The sequence below is a fragment of the Globicephala melas genome, chromosome 2 (genome assembly GCF_963455315.2).
Source record: "Globicephala melas chromosome 2, mGloMel1.2, whole genome shotgun sequence".
NCBI lineage: Eukaryota > Metazoa > Chordata > Mammalia > Artiodactyla > Delphinidae > Globicephala > Globicephala melas.
In genome coordinates this window covers 58,816,395-58,841,873 of record NC_083315.2, presented here as the reverse complement: position 1 = coordinate 58,841,873, position 25,479 = coordinate 58,816,395, and the positions used below count along the sequence as shown (strand labels likewise).

At 35.3% G+C, this 25,479-nt stretch overlaps 1 protein-coding gene across 9 annotated transcripts in view; it reads left to right on the top strand.

The window, feature by feature from the left end:
• The window catches only part of PEAK1 (pseudopodium enriched atypical kinase 1), a 295,845-nt gene that overhangs the window by 148,852 nt on the left and 121,514 nt on the right, over window positions 1-25,479 (top strand). The gene's annotated exons all lie outside the window — the stretch shown is intronic.

Here is a 25,479-nt window from a genome sequence, read left to right as displayed (position 1 = left end):
ATCTTTATTTTATCCTCTGCCCCTGTTTCTTAGGAATTTAAGTTTATAAAAGATACAAGGTTTTAAGTCTTTATGTCATTAAAAAAAAAAAGACACAAGGATCCAAAATAGAAAAGGAGAGAGAAATTTGAAAAGATTATAAAATTATTTCTTATTATGAAATTGCAGTGACTGTTATATTTTAAGTAGAGTGGAAAGCAATTATAGAAAGACTTAAAGATTCTTTGTCAGTCTTCTTAAATCTCCTTGATCTTAGGCCAAAATTGTTTCAGTACATGTTTTGTAAAGACTCAAATGTTTACAATTTTTTAATCACATCCTAGTGAAGAATTAGAACTTTTATTCATTGGAAGTCTATTAATTTGATTTTGAGGTATAATCATTTGTTTGCTTGAGTCAGTGTGTCTTGGTAGTGAGTGGGTGTAATTGAGTACAACTGGGTCCTTGCTGTGAAATCAGGGCATGTGAAAAATCAGTCAAATACAGTATCCATTACTAGTCCTAATGATTCTAAGGAATGCAGGACCTATTATTTCAAGAAAATGATTTAAATTGGCAAGTGTAACCCAGGATAAGTAGTATGTAAGGAATGAATGTTCTAATCACTCTTCCCTGTTAATGTGTTAACATTAACCTGGATAGAAAATACCTTGATTTTTTTAAAAAAATTATCCAGTTATTGGTTAAACTTCTACTTATGGCATAATTAGAACTTTCCATGTTCTTTTCACTACCAACCATGTACCAGCATGTGGCCTTTTAAAAATGTCCAGCAAATTCTTTCTAGTCCTGAACCATTAAAAAATTAAAGTTGGAGAAAGTAACTTTTGAAACACAGCAGAAATTTAAGTGCTGAGTGTTCACTCATACAAGCAAGATAATATGCAGAAAGTCCCTGGGGAATTCCCTGGCAGTCCAGTGGTTAGAACTCTGCGCTTTCACTGCCCTGGGCCTGGGTTCGATCCCTGATCAGGGAACTAAGATCCCACAAGCCACGTGGTGTGGCCAAAAAAAAAAAGAAAAGAAAAAAAGAAAGTCACCAACCGTCTCTGTCTTCTCCATTAATGATCTGAGTTTTCTTTACCCGTTTGATTATATTTGATTCTATAATCTCATATAACCACAGGTTCATTAATGAACCAAAAACAAACAACATTATCAAAATTTTTATCATGATACTTTTACCACTCCTTATCAAACTCTTAATTCTATTTAAATTCATCTCTCAGTGATTTTTGGTAACCATGGATAGGATCATTGAAATCCATAGGCAGTGGATTTTTTTAATCATTAATTTCCACTTTTTTTAACTACCAAATTTGTTTTTAGTCTCATAATATTAACAAGGAACAGATTAAATTAGAACTTGACCTCTCTACAAAATAAAACAAAAGAATTGCCTTGATTCTCCCATCAAGTCCAGTTCAGAGGTCATGTAATTCACCTACATGAGACCACCTGAATTACATATTATTTAATTTTTCTGGCCCCATCTAAGCTGGGTGCCTCCAGAATCCCAAATCTACTATGGCTTTTGATGAAGGAATGGAATCAGACTTCTGATTGTGCAACTGACAGAATTTCTAATTTGTACAATTAGAAATTCATATTTCTAACTGTGCAAACTATCATGGCCACTTTGAAGAGGCTGAAATTCAAAAGATGGGTTCTAGCTATGTTAAAGTTGAACCAAACACCCAGTTTTATCTAAGTTCAGTTCATTAGCTTAAAATTATGGTTCTTGGGAGTAAGGGAAGTGTATACTTGCAGACAGTAAGACCACTCTAAACAATGTATCTATCAGGAATCTTAAAATTCATAAAGCTTGATAGGCTCCATTTAGGACAACTGTCCTTATGGAGGGAAGCCTAAATGTAATTTGCCCAGACAAAAAGGAATTAAAAATAATAGTAATTAATGTGTATTGAGTGATTACCATATGCCAAGCATTCGAATTAGTGCTTAATATACATTATCTGAAGCTTCACCACTCTATTTGACATAGGTCCTATTATTAAATATATCCATCTTACATACGAGGAAACACATTCTCAAAGAAGTTATGTAAATTGCCCTACATCAAGTTGCTAGTTCAAGGTAGAGCCAGGTCTATCTGACTCCATGACCTGAGCTCTTAACTAGGAGTTTATTCTAGTTTACAAACATTCAATATTTCAAAACTTCAACTTGTGAAGTTTTTATTTACCTAGTGGCAGATAAGGAGAGGTCTTTTTTTTTTTTAAGCGAAAGGTCTTATTAGCAGCATTCTCATTTCAGCTTTGTAAAATTATGTTCCCTTTAGATACACAGTATTTTTCTTTTGCAACATCAGTTTCATTTTGTCAATAATTTATCATTGTTTTGATTATGTTCTTAAAGTGTTAGTTATTATTTAATGGAAAAGACAACTTAATCTACTAAGTAAAGGTTAAATTACTTGAAGATGATATCATTAGACCCGAATTTTATCTGAGATAACAGAAGACAGAGAAAGATAGGAGACGTGGGTGAGGAAAAAATGCAAAACTGACCTCTTTACTCAGCTGTCCTCCCTTGAAGTATTATTTGCCTTTCTCTTTATCCCAAGAAAATTCTTCCTTGTTTTTCAGTCTCAGTAACTGATACTGTTACTAAAAACTAAAATAGTAATGAATCTGGAAACCAGTTTGTCTTTTTTTTAATTTTTATTTTATATTGGAGCACAGTTGATTAACAATGTTGTGTTAGTTTCAGGTGTACAATAAACTGATTCAGTTACGCATATACACGTATCTATTCTTTTTCAAATTCTTTTCCCATTTAGGTTATTACAGAATATTGATCAGTGTTTCCTGTGCTATGGCTATACAGTAGGTCCTTGTTGGTTATCTATTTTAAATATAGTAGTGGCATAAATTTTCTGTTAAATATATACAGTCCTTTTCAAATAGGTACTTCTTGTCCAAATGGTAGAAAACTAAGTACATTAACCTATTATCAAAGTTTAAGATGGTAAAATTTATCATCAAGACTCAACATATTAAAGATATCAGTTCTCCCTAATTTGATATATAGGCTTAACTCAATTCCTAAAATCCTGGCAAGATTTTGAAATTTATATGGAAAGGCAAATTAGAACAGCTAAAACGATTTTGAAAAAGAAGAAAAAAATGGAAGGAACCACTCCACCTGATTGCAAAATTTATATAGCCACAATACTCAAGACTGGTATTGGCAGTAGGATAGGCACATAAATCAGTAACAGAATAGATAACCCCACACAAGTATAGCCAGCTGATTTTTTTTTTTTTAACAAAAGTGTAAAGGCAATTCAATGGAGAATGGATTGTCTTTTCATCAAATAGTGCAGAACAATTGAATATTCATGGGGGTGGAAAAAAAGAACCTCAGCCTAAGTCTCACACCTTATACAAAAATTAACTCAAAGTGGATCATAGATTTAAATGTAAAACTATAAAACTTTTTAGAAGTTTTATATGGGAGAAAATCTTTAGGATCTGGGGCTTAGTGAAGAGTAGTTAGATAGTACAGCAAAGCACAATCTATAAAAGAAGGAAAAATGGGTAAGTTGGACTTGATCAAAATTTAAAACTTTTACTCTGTAGAAGACCCAGTTAAAAGGATGAGAAGACAAAACAGTCATATGTAGAATACATAAAGTACTCTCAAAACTCAACAGTTAAAACAATCATTTAAAAAATAGGCAAAAGGCATGAAATATTTCACCAAAGAGGATATATTCTTAATAGCATTGGCAGATAAGCATATTAAAAAGATGTTCAACATCACTTGCTTTAAGGGAAATGAAAATTAATGCCATGATGAGTTATCACTATACACTTGTTAGAATAGCTAAAATAAAAAATAGTAGCAATACCAAATGTTGGTGAGGATGCAGAGAAACTAGATCTTTCATATATTGCTGGTAGAATATAAAATGGTACAGACACTGGAAAATAATTTGATAGTTTCTTTAAAAATTAAATGTACACTTACCATATGATGCAGCAATCCCACCCTTGGGCATTAAACCCAGTAAAATGGAAACTTATATCCACACAAAAACATGTGCATTGTTTTTCATACCAGCTTTATTTGTACTAGCCACAGATTGTACCAACCAACATGTTCTACAATAGGTAAACGGTTAAACAAACTGTGGTATATCCATACCATGGAATATGATATCAGTAATAAAAAGGAATGATCTACTGATATACACCACAGCTTGGACGGATCTCAAGAACATTATGCTGAATGAAAAAAGCCAGTCTCAAAAAGTCACATAATATATTATTCCATTTATATGACATTCTCAAAATGACAAAATTATGATGATGGAGAACAAGACAGTTGTTGCCAGGGGTTTGGGAAGGTTGAGGGGTAGGTGGATGGGTGTGACTTTAAAGAGATAGCACCAAGGGGTATCTTTGCAGTGAAGGGATAGTCTGTCTTGATTGTGGTGATAGCTAGAGTAATCTACATGTGTCATAAAGTGACAGTGAATACACATACATTGTACCCATGTCAATTTCCTGGTTTTGATATTGTATTGTATTTACACAAGATGTGACTATTGGGGCAAACTTGTTTAAGGGTAAATGAGGCTTCTCAGTACTATCTTTGCAACTTCCTGTGAATCTTCAATTTCAAAATAAAAAGTTTAAAAAAATAACCCTATTATAATTAATAAGTATGGTCCAGAATATTCAGTCCTGTAAAATGCAAGGTCATGTTACTTCTGAATTAATGAAATGACTAGGGTGAGCTACACTAGTACCTGGTTAGAAGTTCTGAGGGTGCAGCTTTGAGCTCCAAATTCCCCCCATCGCATCTGGTGGCAGTTGTCTGCTTTGGCTTAAATATTGTCAAGGGCATTTCTAGGTCTTGTGGCTGGTTGGCAGACTCCCAGGACACTCCCATTGATTCCAAGAATCTCCCAGTTAACAACTATTTCAGGAGCCAAATCTGGGGAGATTGATCCAAGAAAGAACTAGGGCTGCTGAGATCTACCCTCCTGCTTCCTTGGGTTCCTGGGAGGGATTACTGGCTATTTTCCACTCTCTCCCCTCCATGTTATCACACTATCCCTCTTCCACCTTAGGAACTGTAGCCAGCCCCATTTGAGAACAAGGGTTGAATGAACTGTTGCAGCCAACTGCATATTATCCAAATATATATGATAAAATGTTTCACTTCTTTGTAACAGTTTTTCAGTTCAAGGTTTAGTGTATCTTAAGTTTCTGATATTTTGCTTAAGTAAGAAGAGTGTTTCATGTTCTTTGTAAAAAGCTGTGTAGTATGAGGAAAAGCAAAAGGAGAAGAAGAAAAGTTATGTCATCCTTGCTTTCTAAACTAAGAGCATAAAATTCGAAATGATCCTATGGATTCTTTTGGAAAGAATATTAAGTGATCGTCTGGGTTACACCCCTACCTTCTAGTGGCACGATCAACTGACCTGAATGATGGAGTGAACTTCATGCCATTTTACATACTGACTCATTCATTCATTCATCATTTACTTGGGGAAAACAATATTTGCAATAGTGTGGAAGGTTCAGGGGATACAAAGAAGGGTAGAGTGCAGGTCCCGTCATCAGTGGCTCACCATCTAACAGAACAGGCAACACATAAATGGAAAGATAGTGTATCAAGTGCTTAATGGGAGTATGAGAACAGAGCTGTGACGGTGCTTTTTCCTCCTTAGGAAGGGTGAGGGAAGGCTTCCCAAAGCACGAAGGTATCCTATGTACTGAGTGTTACCCGATAAATAGGATTTTACTGCCAGGGAACAAGCTAGAGGAAAAGAGTATTCCTATTCTAGGCAAAAGGAATAACATGTGCAGAGGTATACTTACCTCCTCTTGGGGAAAAAGAGTTACAGACTTTTAAAGTTGAAGAGGTTATCCAAGATATTTTACTTCAACATCCTTGCTTTACATAAAATTAAATGGAAGCTCTTGGAGGCAAATCTACTTGCCCAATATTACTTAGAAATTACAGTATCGTTTTAAGTATTCTTTCAGACTTATGTAATTCAAAATGTATTTTGGTCAGCTATAACTCTATTCCAAGAAAGAAGGTTCTTCCTCATGTTTTCTGTGTTTATAAATCTGCTTTACTTCCAGGCTAAAATGTAATTAGGTGTTATTTCTATTTCTCTTAAAAATTTTTTATTATGAAATTCCATGAATTCAGAATCATATAACAAACATCTGTTATCTTACCACCAAGAATTAATTGAATGCTAACATTTTGTCATTTTTGCTAAAAGAAACAAAACAATTTAGGAACGATTGAAATCCTCTTGGTATCTCTCTCCAATTTCATTCCTAGCCTCCTTCTCCAGAGAAAATGCTCTATGAGGTTGGTGAATATATATTCTTATGTAAGTACTCATAAACAATATGAAGGATAAATGATGATATACTAGATGTACGTTCTGCATCTTTCATTGATGTGTGATATTTATTTAACTGTATTTTTTCATATGAGCTCAAAATAAAACATAGCATAGATGAGTAGGCAACATACTCTAGTCAATAGTGCAGATTTGCTGCTGTGTTGTGACTTTGTCCTCTTGTGTTTTCTTCTTGGTACCTAAAGTGCCACCGTCTTCTTGTTAATTCTGCACTGTTTTGAAAGAATGTAATTCTTTCATTCTGTACGTTTTCAAATGTATTTTTAAGGCTTTTTTTGGAAAACAGTTATTTCTGTGAGCTTACATCTCTCACATTAGCTCTTTTAATTCTTTACTACTGAGATTGTTGTAGCAGGAATACTCTCTAGTAGAGTCAAATGACCAAGAAATGACTATACCATGTGGCATAAAGTCTCCCTTCACACATGTATTGCTGGCAAGACAACAATGCTAGGTAGTAAGAAGTCAGTCGTGATGTGTGGGAAGAGTTAGCCTCTGAAAACGCCATGACAGGATGACCCAGGAAGAGGATGTTTATCTGGACTTCGAAAAGAGCTTAGAAGTCCTTTCACCAAGGGCCTGGTTCTGGCATGGGGGATGATGGGGGAAGAGATAGAAATTTTATTGTGAAGGAGAGGATTACTGTGGGTGTTGAGAACACATTTTTACCCTTTGATTTATTGTGCCAACTGTAATTAGCAGTAAATGTTTTAAGTTAACAACAATCAGCTGGAATACCACTAAACATATGTGGCGATTGAGGAGTATAATAAATGCAAAGAGTCCCCTTGTTTCTGTTACTAGAAGGGAGATTCACCCACCACATTCTATAACAGTGAAAACTAGAAATCTGCACAAATGCTTGTAATAAACAAGCCAGTTATTCCTAACCTCACTGGTATTTGAATTCTGAAGTAGTTGTCCCCATGCAGTAGCAACAGAATAATGGAGGGAAGAAGTTAGTATTATCATTCTGGCTTGTACATTTTGATGTTTAACAATTCTGGCACATGGTCACAGGAAAGCTTATCTAAAAATACCAAATTGTAGAAATGAAAGGAAACACTTGATCCCTAAGAAACTCATTCTTCTTGGAGTCAGGCCCAGCTTTTGTTTCCTTCTGTTGGTTTGACATACATAGGAAGGAAAACATGAAACATTCTGGTGCTTTAGAACTCTCTGATGATATATAATGGGCCATTGTATAACTAGTGCTAAAGCACAGGTAAGTTTCATATGGGGAATATTTAAAAGGAAACCAGATGCAGATGCTTTGTTTAGATATGTATATATATGATCAATTGATTTTTGACAAAGGTGCAGAAGCAGCCCAGTGAAGAAAGATTAGTCTTTCCAACAAATGGTACTGGAACATTAGAAGCTAAACCAAAAAGAAACAAAAAGCCCTTGCTTCATAACTGGACATAGGCCTTGGAGATAAATGAAAGAGAGGAGATTGTAAGAAATTTGCCTTGTAGAAATAGAGGAAGTAATAAAACTGCCATGAGAATTGAAACATCAAAATGGTAGAGGGAATTATTGTAAAACAGTTTAATCTTTTGAATGAGGAGCATTGTGTATTGTAGGAAATGTGTATACATTATAGCTGAATATGCATTTAATCCACTAGCTTATTAAGCACCCTACCATTCACAGAGCACTGTGTTAGATTGGAGGGGTATTATAAAGGTCCCTTGAGGGAATCATACATAAACAATAACAAAACAGTGATAAGTGCTATCATAGTGGTGCCAGGGAAACTCAGAGGAAGGGACTGGCTAATATCTACACTCATCCTGAATGGGCTTCCCTTGCTAGCCCACTGAGCTCTGAGTACACTGAAGAATGTTAGTTGATCCACTGTCCCTTAGAGCACTTTGAGAAATTGTTGTTCATTTGATAGCTAAAATGCAATAAGGGATCTCTTCCATCTGGTGCTGTTTGAATCTGTGATAGCTACCTCAGGCTCAAAGAGTAGACAAAGTGAAGGAACCTGATGTGGTTTCCCTTTACCTTTCTTTTTAACTGTCATTTGATCTGCTTTTAAGTAGGTAGTCTTTCTCTTGCCTCTAGTTGTTGACCATTCTATATATAATCTCTATCACACAAGGAAAGCAGCAAAGGAATTTTTTTAAAGACTGCCACAACTCTGTAGGAATGAAATATCACTTTTTTTTTCCATAAAGGAGTTTCCATGATACTCCACTCACATACAAAAGAGAAGTTGGAGTTGCACGTGATCACTTTGGCCAACCTTTTGCAGGTTTCTAATGCACATTCTCATCTCTCTTTGAAGGACTGTTCATTGCAACTTATACACACACTTTCCTTAAAGCAAGTACTACTTTTATTCTCCTCTAGTCTTCTGTCACGTAACAAGAGCGTTGGTGGAAATTGCTTTTCCATAAAAAGAACTGTGCCACCTACTCTTCAAATGCCACTGATTAAGAAACCATTGATTGATTTTTCCTAGGGAATAAATTAGGCTTTCCCCTGAGAGTGAAAAAATAAATAATGGGATATAAAGAATGAAGATAGCTTTGTGTTATGAGGAAAATGTTTATGTAGTTGCCATGGAAATAGCATGTAGGCATTTAAACCAGGAGCTTATGATATCTCTGTATTTGCCAAATATAATTCAGATGTGAGTACATTCATTCTCTTTCTTGGCTCAAATTTAGTCTGACATATGTGGTTATGTAAAATATGCTCTGCTTTAGCATATTTGCTTAATATTTGCAGGAAATGTATAATACAAGGGGCTGCCATGTTTTAAGGTTGTATAATTGAGGCATAGAAATAAAACTAGGGGAAACAATTCTCAGCAAGTGATTCCTGAAAACAAATAACAGTAACAATCAGAGCACCCGAGGCTGGGTTTTCCTGTGACATTCATAACTAACAGAGCTAATTAATTTTTATTAATGAAACATTCACAATATTGGACCGAATTAGTACTAGCTAATTGTTTGTGAGTGATGTCAGATGCTGAAAATGCACAGTTTGAGACTTTATTCTTATTTTAATGTATGTGGTTTCATTTCACAAGTGGAATAAAACACAATAGGCAGTGTTTCTGAATTATTATTACACTTTTCTGTCACAGGACAGCAGTTAGCCTTCAATTTCATGCTTTATAAATGAGGCACGATAGAAATCTAGAGAGGGCATATATGGAGTTTGAAGATATGGACAATTTGACACAATTTTTCAGAGTTTGAACTTTTTTTTTTTACTAATTCCAAAGATAATACAGACAATGCAAACTGTACCTGCAGCCACTGCCTTTTATGGGGCACACAAACTAGAACAATAGGCAAATCGAAAAATGATTAGAATATGCTCTATTCATGGAAATGGGGTGTTAAAATTAATCCTAATAACTCATCTTTTTATGCCAATTTTGCTACCCATTTCATAGCCCATAGGTTTATTATCCCCTCACTTAGATTTCCTCTAAGATATCATGTGCTTTGTAAGCAGATAGCCTAGAGGCTTAATGTCTTATTAAAGCAGTAATTGCTTATATGGTCCAATAAATATAACAGTAATTTAATGAGACCAAATAGTTACACAGATGGAACAGTGGGAAAAGGCTAATTAGAGAAAGTTTTTCAGCGAAGGTAAGTTTTGAGTCAAAATTTAAAGACCTTTCTGAGGGCATTTAAGCAATATATACCAAAAAAAATTTTAATATATATATACCTGTAAAATCTAAGGAGATAAAGATGTTTGCAAAGATTTAATTAGGAGGGCATTAGATTATTGGTTTGAGACTTTCCTTTTGTAATATAAATATTTACTATTTAAGTTTCCCTGTAAATACTGCTTTAACTGTATTCCACAAATTTTTGAAATTTTATATTTATTTTTGTTCAGTTCAAAATATTTTCTAATTTCCCTTGAATCTTCCTCTTTGAATCATAGATTGTTGGTTTAGGCAGTTTCCAGGTATTTGGAGATTTTCTTGGTAATTCCTGTTATTAATTTCTATTTGTTATGGGCAGAGAATATTCTTGATTTCTTTTAAATTTCTTAAGATTTCTTTCATGACCTAGGATATGGTGTGTCTTGGCGAATGTTTCATGTAAAATTGAGAAGAATGTATATTCTGCTGCTGTTGTATAAATGTCTTTAAATGTCAGTTAGATTCAGTAGGCTGATGGTGTTGTTTAACTCTTCTGTATCATTGCTGATTGTTCACTGTTGTTTACTGAGAGAGGAATGCCGAGATTTCCAAATGTAATTGTAGGTTTGTCTATTTCTCCTTTCAGATCTGTCAGTTTTTGCTTCATGTATTTTGAATCTCTCTTGTTAGATGCATACACATTCAGAATTATTGTGCCTTCTTGGAGAATTTACATTTTATTAGTATATAAGGGTTGCTCTTTGTTACTGTTAATTTTCTTTACTCTGAAGTCTACTTTGATAATATAACCACTCCAGCTTCATTTTGATTAATGGTTTCATGTTATATCTATCTTTTTCCTCTTTTAAAAAAAACTTTTAACCTACCTATATAATTATATTTGAAGTGTGTTTCTTGTAGCAAGTAATTGGGTCATGATTTTCCAAAGCCATTCTGATAATTTCTTTAATGTTTATACTATTTACATTTAATGTAATTGACATTTAAGTTTAGGGCGACCATTTAATTAATTTATTTATTTATCTAGGCTGTGTTGGGTCTTCGTTGCTGCACACAGGCTTTCTCTAGTTGCGGCGAGTGAGGGCTACTCTTCGTTGCAGTGCATGGGCTTCTCATTGTGGTGGCTTCCTCTATTGTGGAGCATGGGCTCTTGGCACGCAGGCTTAGTAGTTGTGGTACACAAGCTCTAGGGTGCACAGGTTTCAGTAGTTGTGGTGCACGGGCTCAGTAGTTGTGGCGCATGGGTTTAGTTGCTCCGCGGCATGTGGGATCTTCCCAGGCCAGGGATCAAACCTGTGTCCCCTGCATTGGCAGGTGGATTCTTAACCACTTCACCACCAGGGAAGTCCCTAGGTTGACCATTTATTTTCTGTTTGTTCCCTTTGTTTTTTATCCTGTTTTCTCTTTCCTGATTTATTTGAACATCTTTTGGTATTCTATTTAACTTACCTGTTGTGTGTTTTACTCTGTGTCTTTGTAGATACTCTAAGGATTACCATGTACATACTAAACCTTGTACAATCTACTGAGAATCAATATTTTACCACTTCAAGTAAAATGTAGAAACCGTATCACCATATAAATGGCTTTATCTTTGCCCTCTTTAGGTTATAGTTACTTATATATTACACTACATGCATTGAAAACTCTATCAGACAATATTATTTTTTGCTTTCAGATGTCAAACATATTTTTAAAAATTCAAGAGGGGAGAATAGTCTGTTATGTTTATCCAGATAGTTACCATTTCTCTTTCTCATTCTTTATCTTAATCCTCCAAATTTCCTTCTGATAGCTTCTCTCTGAACAACAGAAAAAGCAATTCTTTTATAGCATATCTGCTGGCAACCTCTTCTCCTGTTCTCCTTCATCTAAAGTGTCTTTATTTGACCTTCAGGTGAAGGACATTTTTGTTGAATATAGAATTCTTAGTTGACAGTTCTTTTCTTCCAGGACTTTAAAAATATTGTGTCGCTTCCAACTGTCCTCCGCTGTTTCTGCTGAGTAATCTATAGTCATTCCAATTGATTCCCTAAAAATGTTGTTTTTCTTTGGCTGGTTTCAACTTTTGTTTCTTAGTTTTCATTAGTTTGATTATGATATCCTGGGTGTGGATTTCTTTGGGCTTGTCCTTTATTGAGTTCACTGGGCTTTTTAAATCTGTAGGATTATGTCTTTTGCCAAACTTGGGAAGTTTCTTCTAATGTATTTTTAGCACCATATTCTTTTTCCTTTCCTTCTGGAACTCCAGTAACATCGATGATAGGCCTTTGGTTATTTTTCTACAGGTCTCTGAGGCTCTCTTCTTTTTCTTTCTTTCTTTTTTTTTTTTTTTTTGGCTCAAATTTATTTCTATTTTTCAAATTGTATAATTTCTATTGAACTATCCACAAATTCACTGACTTTCCTTTATCGTCTGCTATTGAGCCTTCCCAGTGAATTTTTTCATTTAAAATGTATTTTTCAATTCCAAAATTTCCATTTGATTATTCTGCATATCTTCTATCTCTTTGCTGAGACTTTCTAGTTTTACATTTGATTCAAAAGTTCTGTTAAGAGTAATTATACAGAAAACTAAACAGAACAATGTTTATATGATTAGTGGTTGTTTATCCCTCAAGGTATTTGCTCTTGTACTTTCCTAAGTGAAATAAAAGATTATTTTTTATAATGCAGCTATAATCATTTTCTTCTTGTAATTTCTAAATCCTTTTTACTGTGTGTGTCCTCTTTGGCCAAGACCCAGAAGAGTTTTAATAACTGCTCATAAGAGGCATCAGAATTTTTTCTTATTCCTTTATTTATTTTTATTGAGGCAGAATTGATGTAACATAATATTAACCATTTTAAAGTCATAATTCAGTGGCATTTAGTACATTCACAATGTTGTGCAACTACCACCTCTATCAAGTTTCAAAACATTTCATCACCCCAAAAAGAGACCTATCCATTCTCCATTCCCACCTTCTCTCAGCCCCTGTAAACTAATCTGCTTTCTATCTGGTTTTAACTATTCTTCAGATTTCATAGAAATGTACTAATATCTGTGATCTTTTGTGTCTGGCTTCCTTACTTATCATCATGTTTTTGAGTTTCATCTATGTTTGTGGCATGTATCAATACTTCATTCATTTCTATGGCTGAATAATGTTCCATGATATGAATATGCTATGTTTTGTTTATCCATTCATCTGTCAGTGGGCACTTGGGTTGCTTCCACCTTTTGGCTATTGAGAATAATGCTGCCATGAACATTCACATACAAGTATTTGTCTGAGTCCCTCTTTTTAGTTCTTTGAGGTATACAGCCAGCAGTAGAACTGCTGGGTGATATGGTAATGCTATGTTTAAATTTTGAGGAACTTCCACACTGCTTTCCACAGTGGCTGCACCATTTTACTTTCCCACCATCAATGTACAAGATCCATATCCTCACCAATACCTGTTTTTTTGTTTTTATGATTATGGCCACGCTAGTGGATTAAAGTAGTATCTCATGGTTTTGATTTGCACTTTACTTAATGACTGATGATGTTGAGCACGTTTTTGTTTGCTTGTTGGCCATTTTGTACCTCTTTTGGAGAAATGTATTCAAGTCTTTGCTCATTTTTTAATTGGGTTGCTTGTCTTTTTGCTATTGAGTTGTGAGAGTTCTTGATATTTCTTAGATACAGATCTTTTATTAGATATATGATTTTCAAATATTTTCTCCCATTGTATAGGTTTGTTCATTTTCTTTTTTTTTTTTTTTTTTTTTTTTTGCGGTACGCGGGCCTCTCACTGTTGTGGCCTCTCCCGTTGCGGAGCACAGGCTCCGGATGCGCAGGCTCAGCGGCCACGGCTCACGGGCCCAGCCGCTCCGCGGCACATGGGATCTTCCCGGACCGGAGCACGAACCCGTGTCCCCTGCCTCAGCACGCGGACTCTCAACCACTGCGCCACCAGGGAAGCCCTGTTCATTTTCTTGATAGTGTCTTTTGATGCACAAAAATTTTAATTTTGATGGAGCCCAGTATATCTGTTTTTTCTTTTATTTCTTGTGCTTTGGGTGTCATATCTAAGCATCCATTGCCAAAGCCAAAATAATGAAACTTTCCCCTGTGTTTTCTTCTAAAAATTTTATAGTTTTAGTGCTTACATTTAGGTTGTTGACCCATTTTGAATGAATTTTTGTATATGATATGAGGTAGGGGTCCAACTTCATTCTTTTACATGTTGATATTAGTTGTACCAGCACTATTTGTTGAAGAAACTGTTCTTTGGCCTATTGGATGATCTTTGCATCCTTGTCAAAACTCAGTTGACCAAAGATGTATGGGTTTATTTCTGAATTCCCAATTCTGTTCCATTTGTCTGTTCTTATGCCCATACCACACTACTTTGATTACTGTAGCTTTGTAATAAGTTTTGAACTGGGGAAGTGTGAGGCCTTCAGTTTTGTTTTTCATCAGATCTTCTTGGTTATTCTGGGTCCCTTGAGATTCCATATGAATTTTGTAATCAGCTTGTTAATTTCTACATAAAGGGAAACTGAGGTTTTGATAGGGATTGCATTGAATCACAGGATCAGTTTTGGAAATATTGACATCTTAACAATATATTATGTTTTCCAATCCATGAACATAGGATACTTTTTTATTTAGGTTTCCTTTAATTTCTTTCACTTATGTTTTGTGATTTTTAGTATACAGTCTTGCACCTCCTTGATTGAATTTTTTCCTAAGTATTTTATTCTTTTTTTATGCTATTGTGAATGGAATTGTTTTCTTAATTTCATTTTCATGTTCATTTTTAGTGTATAGAAATACAACTGATTTTTGTGTGTTGGTCTTGTATCCTGAAATTCTTGCAAAATTTTTTATTTGTTCTAATAGTTTTGTGTGTGTGTCTATTCTTTAGGAATTTTTATCTATAAGGTCTTGTTATCTGTGAGTAAAGATAATTTTACTTCTTCCTGTTCAGTTGGGATGCTTCTTATTTTTATTCTTGCCTAACATTGCTCTGGCTAGAACTTCCAGGACAATGCTGAATAGAAGTAGTGAAAATGGGGATTCATGTCTTATTCTTGATCTTAAGGGGAAATCTTTCAGTTTTTCTTCATTGAATATAATGTTGGCTGTGGGTTTTGCATAAATATCCTTTATCGTGTCTTTCACTCCCACCTTGAAGATATTAGAGTTGCAGTTATTCCACATACTTTCCAGCATTTGGTATTATTATGCTGTATCATTTTAGCCATTCTAGTCAGTCTGTAATTGTATTTCATTGGAATTCTAATTTGTTTTTCACTGGTGACTAATGACATTGGACACTTTTCCATGTGTTTCTTGGCCATAGAATTTGTTTTTGAGAGGGTCTTCACATTGAAAATCAATGTCAGATAATTTACCATGTAAATGTACATTGAATACAATAGGAGTCAGGCCCTCTTAATGTTTAGTGTGGGCCTCTAAATTAAGGTGTTATTGTCAAATTGACTGTTAGTATTGCTTTGGGTCTACTTTTATACTAAAGATTTGACAAATTTAAGTCCTATTATGTAATGTATATGAACATGAATAACTTCTGAACATTGAAACATTTTAAAGAACAAGAAGAAAATAATTTTCCTCTATTGTTGATAGGTGAATAATTATAGCTGTAATTGGGCATACGTTAAAACTTATAAAAGAATTCGGTTGATATTACTAATTAAGAAGTTATATTATGCCAAATGGCATACTTGTGCTTCTGAATGATACAGATGATAAAGGTATGCACATTTACTTGTCAGCAAATGGGCATCATTGTGTTTGGGTAGTATCTCTGAAAATGGAGTTGTCTCCAGCTGGTTATAATTAGGATTGGATTGTTTCATGCATCAGAGACACTAAAGTTGGTTCAATTCATGGGTCCCACAGTTTTCTAGTTATTTTGCTCATTTCCTGCAACTTCAAAGTGCTCATCTATTTCTCACAAAATATTTGAATGAGTACAGACAGAAATGTATAACCAGGTTGCCACTATTATTAGCTGCTGTTTTTACTCTCAGGTATTGAAATGTAGGAATGAAGAATGGCTCAGAAACCTTGTAATAGCCTAGAGAGTTATCCTTTGAAAAAAAAAAATGCATTGAAATAAGCATGTTAAAAGAGCCCAGGGGGTACAATAAAATATAGTAGGAACACTCTGTAAATCTCACAGTCTCTCTTAGTTTGGAATATCTGGGAATGATCGTCAACTCCTATGAACAGTTTTGTGACTTTTGGAGTTAAATTTGTCATTTGTAAGATTTTAGCATATGAAGGGATGTCCTATTTTACTTGGTCTCTTTCCTAATGCCATGGTTTTTTGTCTGCTTACTTATAACTGTATTTAGAAGAGCTAACATTTGTTAACCATTTGCTATTTGTCTTGCATGGTGCTAGTCTCTCTTCTTACATTATCTCTAATCCTTACCACAATCTTGTAAACCCAATTTACAGATGAAACTAAAGCTCAAGAGTTTGTTTCTTTTTTGTTGTTGGTGTTGTTTGTTTTTAAGAGTTTGTTTCTTGCCTAAAGTCACAGACCACAGTAAATGGTGATTTGAACTCAAATTTGTCTAATCCTAAAGCCTGTAGTTTTCCCACTATACCAGTGGTTCTTACCCCAGCCCAATTAAAATGGAATTTCTGGGGTTAGGTTTTAATATGTTTGAGCAGCTCTCCCAGATAAGTAATGTGCATCAAGGGTTAGAAACCACTGGATAACACCCTGTGCTTACTATTATGAGACCATACATCAATAGAAGAGAAAGTATAGTTTAAAAAAAAACCATATTTTCCTTTAAAAGTATGTACAGTATTGTCCATTTATCTCTGCCAAAACATCTGTGTGAAACTTCCAATGCACTGAGAACATGCTGAAGCCTCCCTTTGCTACTGCTCATTCCTAAAAGTGATCCTTCCTTCCGCCTCCAAAAAATGTATGGTACCGATCAAACACAACTGTGAAAAGAAGCAAAATTGGCCAAAACCCATGAAAAAAACCCTTGAAAATAGGATTGGAATGCAGATGAGAAAACACGCACAGAATACTATAAAAGATGTGAGATTATAGGGGTGCTTTATGTCTAGCCTGCTGGGCAAGCAAACATATGGATCTACCTCTTCCTACCTTCATTTCTCCTTAGTGTGTATGATGCAAAACCAGGAAGTGTGGGTGCTTTAAAAGCCAAGGCAATTCCCCAGTGTTGTCAATATTCAGAAAGGATAGGGAGCCCCCCCAGATACTAACCATGTTCACTACCCAATGGAAAATTTTGCCCTTCCCCTAAAAAAATGCTGCTGTAATCACATACATCAGACGAACAAGATATCTCTAAAGCCTAAACAAAGATGAGCCCACAACCCAATTATCATAAAATATTTAAAGAAAACTAATACTGTGAAGGAGGATACCGAACTATGCAAATGGAAGAACTAATACCCAAGGAATCAGAGTTAAAAGAGCAAAACAGAACTTTAGAATAAATATAATATCCACAGAGACATGCAGGATGACACTGCATTTATTAAAAAAGAAAATTTTAGAGCTTTTTGAAATTAAGAACAGTTTAAAAAGAAAGACCATAAAATTGGGAAGAAAAAGGATAAATTAGGAGGCTTGGAGTCATCCATTCATCTCCATAAATGCTTAGAGAGATGTGTGGAATGACATTCAATTAATATTGACACTTTTTCTTTCTGGGTAATGGGGTGCTGGTTGGTTTGTTGCTTACTATATTGTACTTTTGGGTTATTAAAGTTTTTATGGAAGCATGTTTCGTTTCATAAAAATTAAGTCATTTGCTTAAATAAAATTAATGAATTAAATAATTGACTTAAAGATTTAAAAAAGAAATTGATAAAATAATTCAAAGAAAATAAAGGTCCAGATTAATAAGGGTAAGATCAGAAATTAGCAGCATTTTTGATTGAAAAATTTATAACATGGATAAATCATGGCAGGTCTGGAAAAGAACAAAAAAATATTAAAAATTAAAAAGTAAGCACGACTAAATATACAGAGATTTGTAAAGTTGCAAGAACTCTGTATAAATGTATACTAATAAAATGTGAAAGCTGAGATTCAGTGGGTAATTTTTCAGAAATATATGACTTATTCCAGTTATCACAAGAAAAGGTAAAAACCTTGAGTTAACTAATAATTATAAGAAGAAATTGAAAAGAAATTTAAAGATTTGTCCCTACAACGGCCCAGGTTTTACAGGTGAGTTCTAGGAAACTTTTAAAGAACTCATATAGACTTGGATGATATATAAAAAGATAGGACCCTACCCAACTGGTTTTATGATGCTAATACATTAGCACTAATACCCAAACCAAAGAGAGACACAGAAAAAGAGAGAGAGAGAAAAGAGGGTGGGGGTGCAGAAAGGAAAGGAACACTACAGTGCTACCTTACTTCTGGAGATAGGACTAAAAAAATCATAAATAAAATATTAGAATATTGAATTAAAGTATTATTTAGTTAGGATTTATCCCAAGAATGTAAAGATGAGTCAGCACTGTAAAATCTATTTGTATAACTTCTTTTGTAGTTATTAGAGAAGGAAACTTCACAATCCTCTCTATAACACCCCCGAAAGCATTCAGTAAAATGCAACAGTGTGGTTTTGGCATAGGGAAAGACAACTAGATCAAAAACAGAGTAAAGATTCTGAGACAGAGCTTCCCTGGTGGCTCAGTGGTTGAGAGTCTGCCTGGCAAAGCAGGGGACATGGGTTCATGCCCCGGTCCGGGAAGATCCCACATGCCGCGAAGCGGCTGGGCCCGTGAGCCATGGCCGTTGAGCCTGCGCGTCCGGAGCCTGTGCTCCGCAACGGGGGAGGCCACAACAGTGAGAGGCCCACATACCGCAAAAAAAAAAAAAGATTATGAGACAGATTCACGTATATCTCCCAATTTAAATGTAGAATACATGTGGTATTTTAAATCAATATTTAAGGAACGGACTATTCAATAAATGGTGTGCATTTAGAAAGATATATAAAATTTTCACACCATTAACAAAAAATAAAATCAAAATGTAATAAAAGTCTAAATATATAAGAAACACTTTGCAAATGTTAGAAGAAAATGTTTATGACCATGAGGTAGGGAAGGCCTTAAAATCAGCTATCAAGATCAAAAACCATTAAAAAAATAGATTGTTAAACTTAGATATAACAAAATAAAAACTTCTCAATAACAAAAGACACTTTCAATAAATTAAGAGGACAAGTGCCAGACCTAAAAAAAATATTTTGAATGGATGGAACAGAACAGTTATATATCCATAATAAGAAAAAGGGAGGAGGAAATAGAAAAATGGGCAAAGAATATGAGCAGGGAATTCAAAGAAAAGAATATAGCCAATAAACATTGGGAAAGATGTTCAATATCACTAATAGTCAGGGAAATGCAAATTTTAAAGATAATAAAATTGTTTTATTCTACCGGATTGGCAGAAAATTTTTAAATTGGTATATCCAGTGGTGGCAAGTATGTGGAGAAATGGATATCCTCTTAATAACTGTGGGTTGTAAAATTGGAAAGTCATTATCTAGAAGAATTTGGCCGTATTTTGTGTACCTGTAGAATTCATAAAGAACTCTGAAATGCATTCTTATTTAATCCTGGGGCTGGTACTTTGTCCTTATTTTACCTATCAAGAATTGAACTCAGAGATGACACATGGCAGAGTTGGAACCCTTACCCAAGTCTCCTAATGCCAGTGCAGTATTCTTTGTATTCCATGATTGTTCCTAGGGCGAAGGAATAGCATGAGCCAAAGCTTAGCGGTAGTTCAGTACATATCATGTCTAAGGCATGCGGTCTTGCATATTAAAGGATAGTTGAAGGAAATGACCTGAGAGATGGGACTGAAAAGACAAGATGAATTAAAATCATGGAAGAGTTTTGAATATCCTAACAAGAAAGTTAGGTTTTGTTCCATTAATGTTGAGGATCCACCAAAGGTTTTAGAGCACTGACTAATAACAGTGTGAAGAGTGGCTTACAAGGTGAGAGATTTGAGAGTCAGAAAGACTAGTTAGATGGCTGAGGCAGTTGTTTAAATGAGAAAATGAGGACTTTGAACTATACTGGTAACTGTGAATTTGACAAGGAGAAGACAGGGATAAGGGGCGTGGAAGTGGAGTTGACACAACATAGAACCTGGCTTCAGACGTGTAAAAGGGACTCACTTTCAGCTTACCCATATCAGATATGAGATTTGGAGAAGGGGCAAAGATTTCCAGGAATTGGGCCACCGCCCACTTTTTGGCTTTTTATGATTAACCTCGGAAATGTCATGGCACCTGTGGGTGTGTCATTTAGCATGCTAATATATTACAATGAGCATATAATGAGTCTCAAGGTATACTGGAAGTCAATTCTTCCGTCGTCTTGGAAGTTCTTACCAGTTTATGTTGTATCCACAAGGACTATGTCATTCTTTTAAAGGTTGTGCCCTTCCACTTTCTCTTCTGTTTCAGTAGTGTGTATATGATAACCCCAAACTCCTAATTTATCGCTCGCCCCCCTTTCCCTTTTGGTAACTGTAAGTTTGTTCTCTATATCTGTGGGTCTATTTCTGTTTTGTAAATAAGTTCCTTTGTATCATTTTTTTTAAGATTCCACATATAAGTGATATCATATGATATTTGTCTTTATCTGGGTTGCTTCACTTAGTATGATAACCTCTAGGTCCCTCCATATTGCGCAAATGGCATGTTTCATTCTTTTTCATGGCTGACTAATATTCCATTATGTGTATGTGTGTGTTTATAAAATATATACATCACATCTTCTTTATCCATTCATCTTTTGATGAACATTTAGGTTACTTCCATGTCTTAGCTATTGTAAATACTGCTGCAGTGAACACTGGGGTACATGTACCTTTTCGAATTAAGAGTTTGTTCTGGATATACGCCCAGGAGTGGGATCCTGGATCATACAGTAACTCTATTTTTAGTTTTTTAAGGAACCTCCATACTGTTCTCCATAGTGGCTGTACCAATTTACATTTCCACTGACAGTGTAAGAGGGTTCCTTTTTCTCTACACCCTCTCCAGCATTTATTATTTTTAGACTTTTTTTTTAACATCGTTACTAGAGTATAATTGCTTTACAATGGTGTGTCAGTTTCTGCTTTATAACAAAGTGAATCAGTTATACATATACATATGTCCCCATATCTCTTCCCTCTTGCATCTCCCTCCCTCCCACCCCTCTAGGTGATCACAAAGCACTGAGCTGATCTCCCTGTGCTATACAGTTGCTTCCCACTAGCTATCTATTTTATGTTTGGTAGTGTATTTATGTCCATGCCACTCTCTCACTTTGTCCCAGCTTACCCTTCCCCTCCCCGTATCATCAAGTCCACTCTCTAGTAGTTCTGCAACTTTATTCCCATCTTGCCCCTAGGTTCTTCTGACCTTTTTTATTTAGATTCCATATATATCTTAGCATACGGTATTTGCTTTTCTCTTTCTGATTTACTTCACTCTGTATGACAGTCTCTAGGTCCATCCACCTCACTACAAATAACTCAGTTTTGTTCCATTTTATGGCTGAGTAATATTCCGTTGTATATATATGTGCCACATGTTCTTTATCCATTCATCTGTTGATGGACACTTAGGTTGCTTCCATATCGTGGCTATTGTAAATAGAGCTGCAATGAACATTTCGGTACATGACTCTTTGAATTATGGTTTTCTCAGGGTATATGCCTAGTAGTAGGATTGCTGGGTCGTATGGTAGTTCTGTTTTTAGTTTTTTAAGGAACCTCCATACTGTTCTCCATAGTGGCTATGTCCATTTACATTCCCACCAACAGTGCAAGAGGGTTCCCTTTTCTCCACACCTTCTCCAGCATTTATTGTTTGTAGATTTTTTGATGATGGCCATTCTGACTGGTGTGAGATGATATCTCATTGTAGTTTTGATTTGCATTTCTCTAATGATTAATGATGTTGAGCATTCTTTCATGTGTTTGTTGGCAATCTGTATATCTTCTTTGGAGAAATGGCTATTTAGGTCTTCTGGCCATTTGTGGATTGGGTTATATTTTTTTTGATATTGAGCTGCATGAGTTGCTTGTACGTTTTGGAGATAAATCCTTTGTCAGTTGCTTCATGTGCAAATATTTTCTCCCATTCTGAGGGTTGTCTTTTTGTCTTGTTTATGGTTTCATTTGCTGTGCAAAAGCTTTTAAGTTTCATTAGGTCCCGTTTGTTTATTTCTGTTTTTATTTCCATTTCTCTAGGAGGTGGGTCATAAAGGATCTTGCAGTGATTTATGTCGTAGAGTGTTCTGCCTATGTTTTCCTCTAAGAGTTTGATGGTGTCTGGCCTTACATTTAGGTCTTTAATCCATTTGGAGTTCTTTTGTGTGTGTGGTATTAGGGAGTGTCTAATTTCATTCATTTACGTGAAGCTGTCCAGTTTTCCCAGCACCACTTATTGAAGAGGCTGTCTTTTCTCCACTGTATATTCTTGCCTCCTTTATCAAAGATAAGGTGACCATATGTGCGTGGGTTTATCTCTGGGCTTTGTATCCTATTTCATTTATCTATATTTCTGTTTTCGTGCCAGTACCATACTGTCTTGATTACTGTAGCTTTGTAGTATAGTCTAAAGTCAGGGAGCCTGATTCCTCCAGCTCCGTTTTTCTTTCTCAGGATTGCTTTGGCTATTCAGGGTCTTTTGTGTTTCCATACAAATTGTGAAATTTTTAGTTCTAGTTCTGTGAAAAATGCCAGTGGTAGTTTGATAGGGATTGCATTGAATCTGTAGATTGCTTTGGGTAGTAGAGTCATTTTCACAATGTTGATTCTTCCAATCCAAGAACATGGTATATCTCTCCATCTATTTGTATCATCTTTAATTTCTTTCATCAGTGTCTTATAGTTTTCTGCATACAGGTCTTCTGTCTCCTTAGGTAGGTTTATTCCTAGATATTGTATTCTTTTTGTTGCAATTGTAAATGGGAGTGTTTTCTTAATTTCACTTTCAGATTTTTCATCATTAGTGTATAGGAATGCAAGAGATTTCTGTGCATTAATTTTGTATCCTGCTACATTTCCAAATTCATTGATTAGCTCTAGTAGTTTTCTGGTAGCATCTTTAGGATTCTCTATGTATAGTATCATGTCATCTGCAAACAGTGACAGTTTTACTTCTTCTTTTCCAATTTGGATTCCTTTTATTTCTTTTTCTTCTCTGATTGCTGTGGCTAAAACTTCCAAAACTATGTTGAATTATAGTGGTGAGAGTGGGCAACCTGTCTTGTTCCTGATCTTAGTGGAAATGGTTTCAGTTTTTCACCATTGAGGACGATGTTGGCTGTGGGTTTGTCATATATGGCCTTTATTATGTTGAGGAAAGTTCCCTCTATGCCTACTCTCTGAAGGGTTTTTATCATAAAGTGGTGTTGAATTTTGTTGAAAGCTTTCTCTGCATCTATAGAGATGATCATATGGTTTTTCTCCTTCAATTTGTTAATATGGTGTATCACGTTGATTGATTTGCGTATATTGAAGAATCCTTGCATTACTGGGATAAACCCCACTTGTTCATAATGTATGATCCTTTAATGTGCTGTTGGATTCTGTTTGCTAGTATTTTGTTGAGGATTTTTGCATCTATGTTCATCAGTGATATTGGCCTGTAGTTTTCTTTCTTTGTTACATCTTTGTCTGCTTTTGGTATCAGAGTGATGGTGGCCTTGTAGAATGAGTTTGGGAGTGTTCCTCCCTCTGCTATATTTTGGAAGAGTTTGAGAAGGATAGGTGTTTGCTCTTCTCTAAATGTTTGATAGAATTTGCCTATGAAACCATCTGGTCCTGCGCTTTTGTTTCTTGGAAGATTTTTAATCACAGTTTCAATTTCACTGCTTGGATTGGTTTGTTCATATTTTCTATTTTCTCCTGCTTCAGTCTTGGAAGGTTGTGCATTTTTAAGCATTTGTCCATTTCTTCCAGGTTGTCCATTTTATTGGCATGTAGTTGCTTGTAGTAATCTCTCATGATCCTTTGTATTTCTGCAGTGTTAGTTGTTACTTCTCCTTTTTCATTTCTAATTCTATTGATTTGAGTCTTCTCCCTTTTTTTCTTGATGAGTCTGGCTAATGGTTTATCAATATTGTTTATCTTCTCAAAGAACCAGCTTTTAGTTTTATTGATCTTTGCTCTTGTTTCCTTCATTTCTTTTTCATTTATTTCTGATCTGATCTTTATGATTGCATTCCTTCTGCTAACTTTGGGGGTTTTTTGTTCTTCTTTCTCTAATTGCTTTAGGTGTAAGGTTAGGTTGTTTATTTGAGATGTTTCTTGTTTCTTAAGGTAGCCTTGTATAGCTATAAACTTCCCTCTTAGAACTGCTTTTGCTGCATCCCATAGGTTTTGGGTCGTTGTGTTTTCATTGTCATTTGTTTCTAGGTATTTTTTGATTTCCTCTTTGATTTCTTCAGTGATCTCTCCGTTTTTAAGTAGTGTGTTGTTTAGCCTCCATGTGTTTGTATTTCTTACAGATTTTTCCCTATAGTTGATATCTAGTCTCATGGTGTTGTGGTCAGAAAAGATACTTGATATGATTTCAATTTTTTTATATTTACCAGGGCTTGATTTGTGACCCAAGATATGATCTACCCTGGTGAATGTTCCATGAGCACTTGAGAAGAATGTATATTCTGTTGTTTTGGGTTGAATGTCCTATAAATATCAATTAAGTCCATCTTGTTTAATGTATCATTTAAAGCTTGTGTTTCCTGGGCTTCCCCGGTGGCGCAGTGGTTGAGAGTCCGCCTGCCGATGCAGGGGACACGGGTTTGTGCCCCGTTCTGGGAAGATCCCACATGCCGTGGAGCGGCTGGGCCCATGAGCCATGTCCACTGGGGCTGCGCGTCCGGAGCCTGTGCTCCGCAACGGGAGAGGCCAAAACAGTGCAAGGCCTGCGTACAGCAAAATAAATAAATAAATAAAAATTAAAAAAATAAAAAAGCTTGTGTTTTCTTATTTATTTTCATTTTGGATGATCTGTCCATTGGTGAAAGTGGGGTTTTGAAGTCCCCTAATGTGATTGTGTTACTGTCTATTTCACCTCTTATGGCTGTTAGTATTTGCCTTATGTATTGAGGTGCTCCTATGTTGGGTGAATACATATTTACAATTGTTATATCCTCTTCTTGGATTGATCCCTTGATCATTATGCAGTGTCCTTCTTCGTCTCTTGTAATAGTCTTTATTTTAAAGTCTCTTTTCTCTGATATGAGAATTGCTACTCCAGCTTTCTTTTGATTTACATTTGCATGGAATATCTCTTTCCATCCCCTCACTTTCAGTCCATATGTGTCCTTTGGTCTGAAGCGGGTCTCTTGTAGCTGGCATATATATGGGA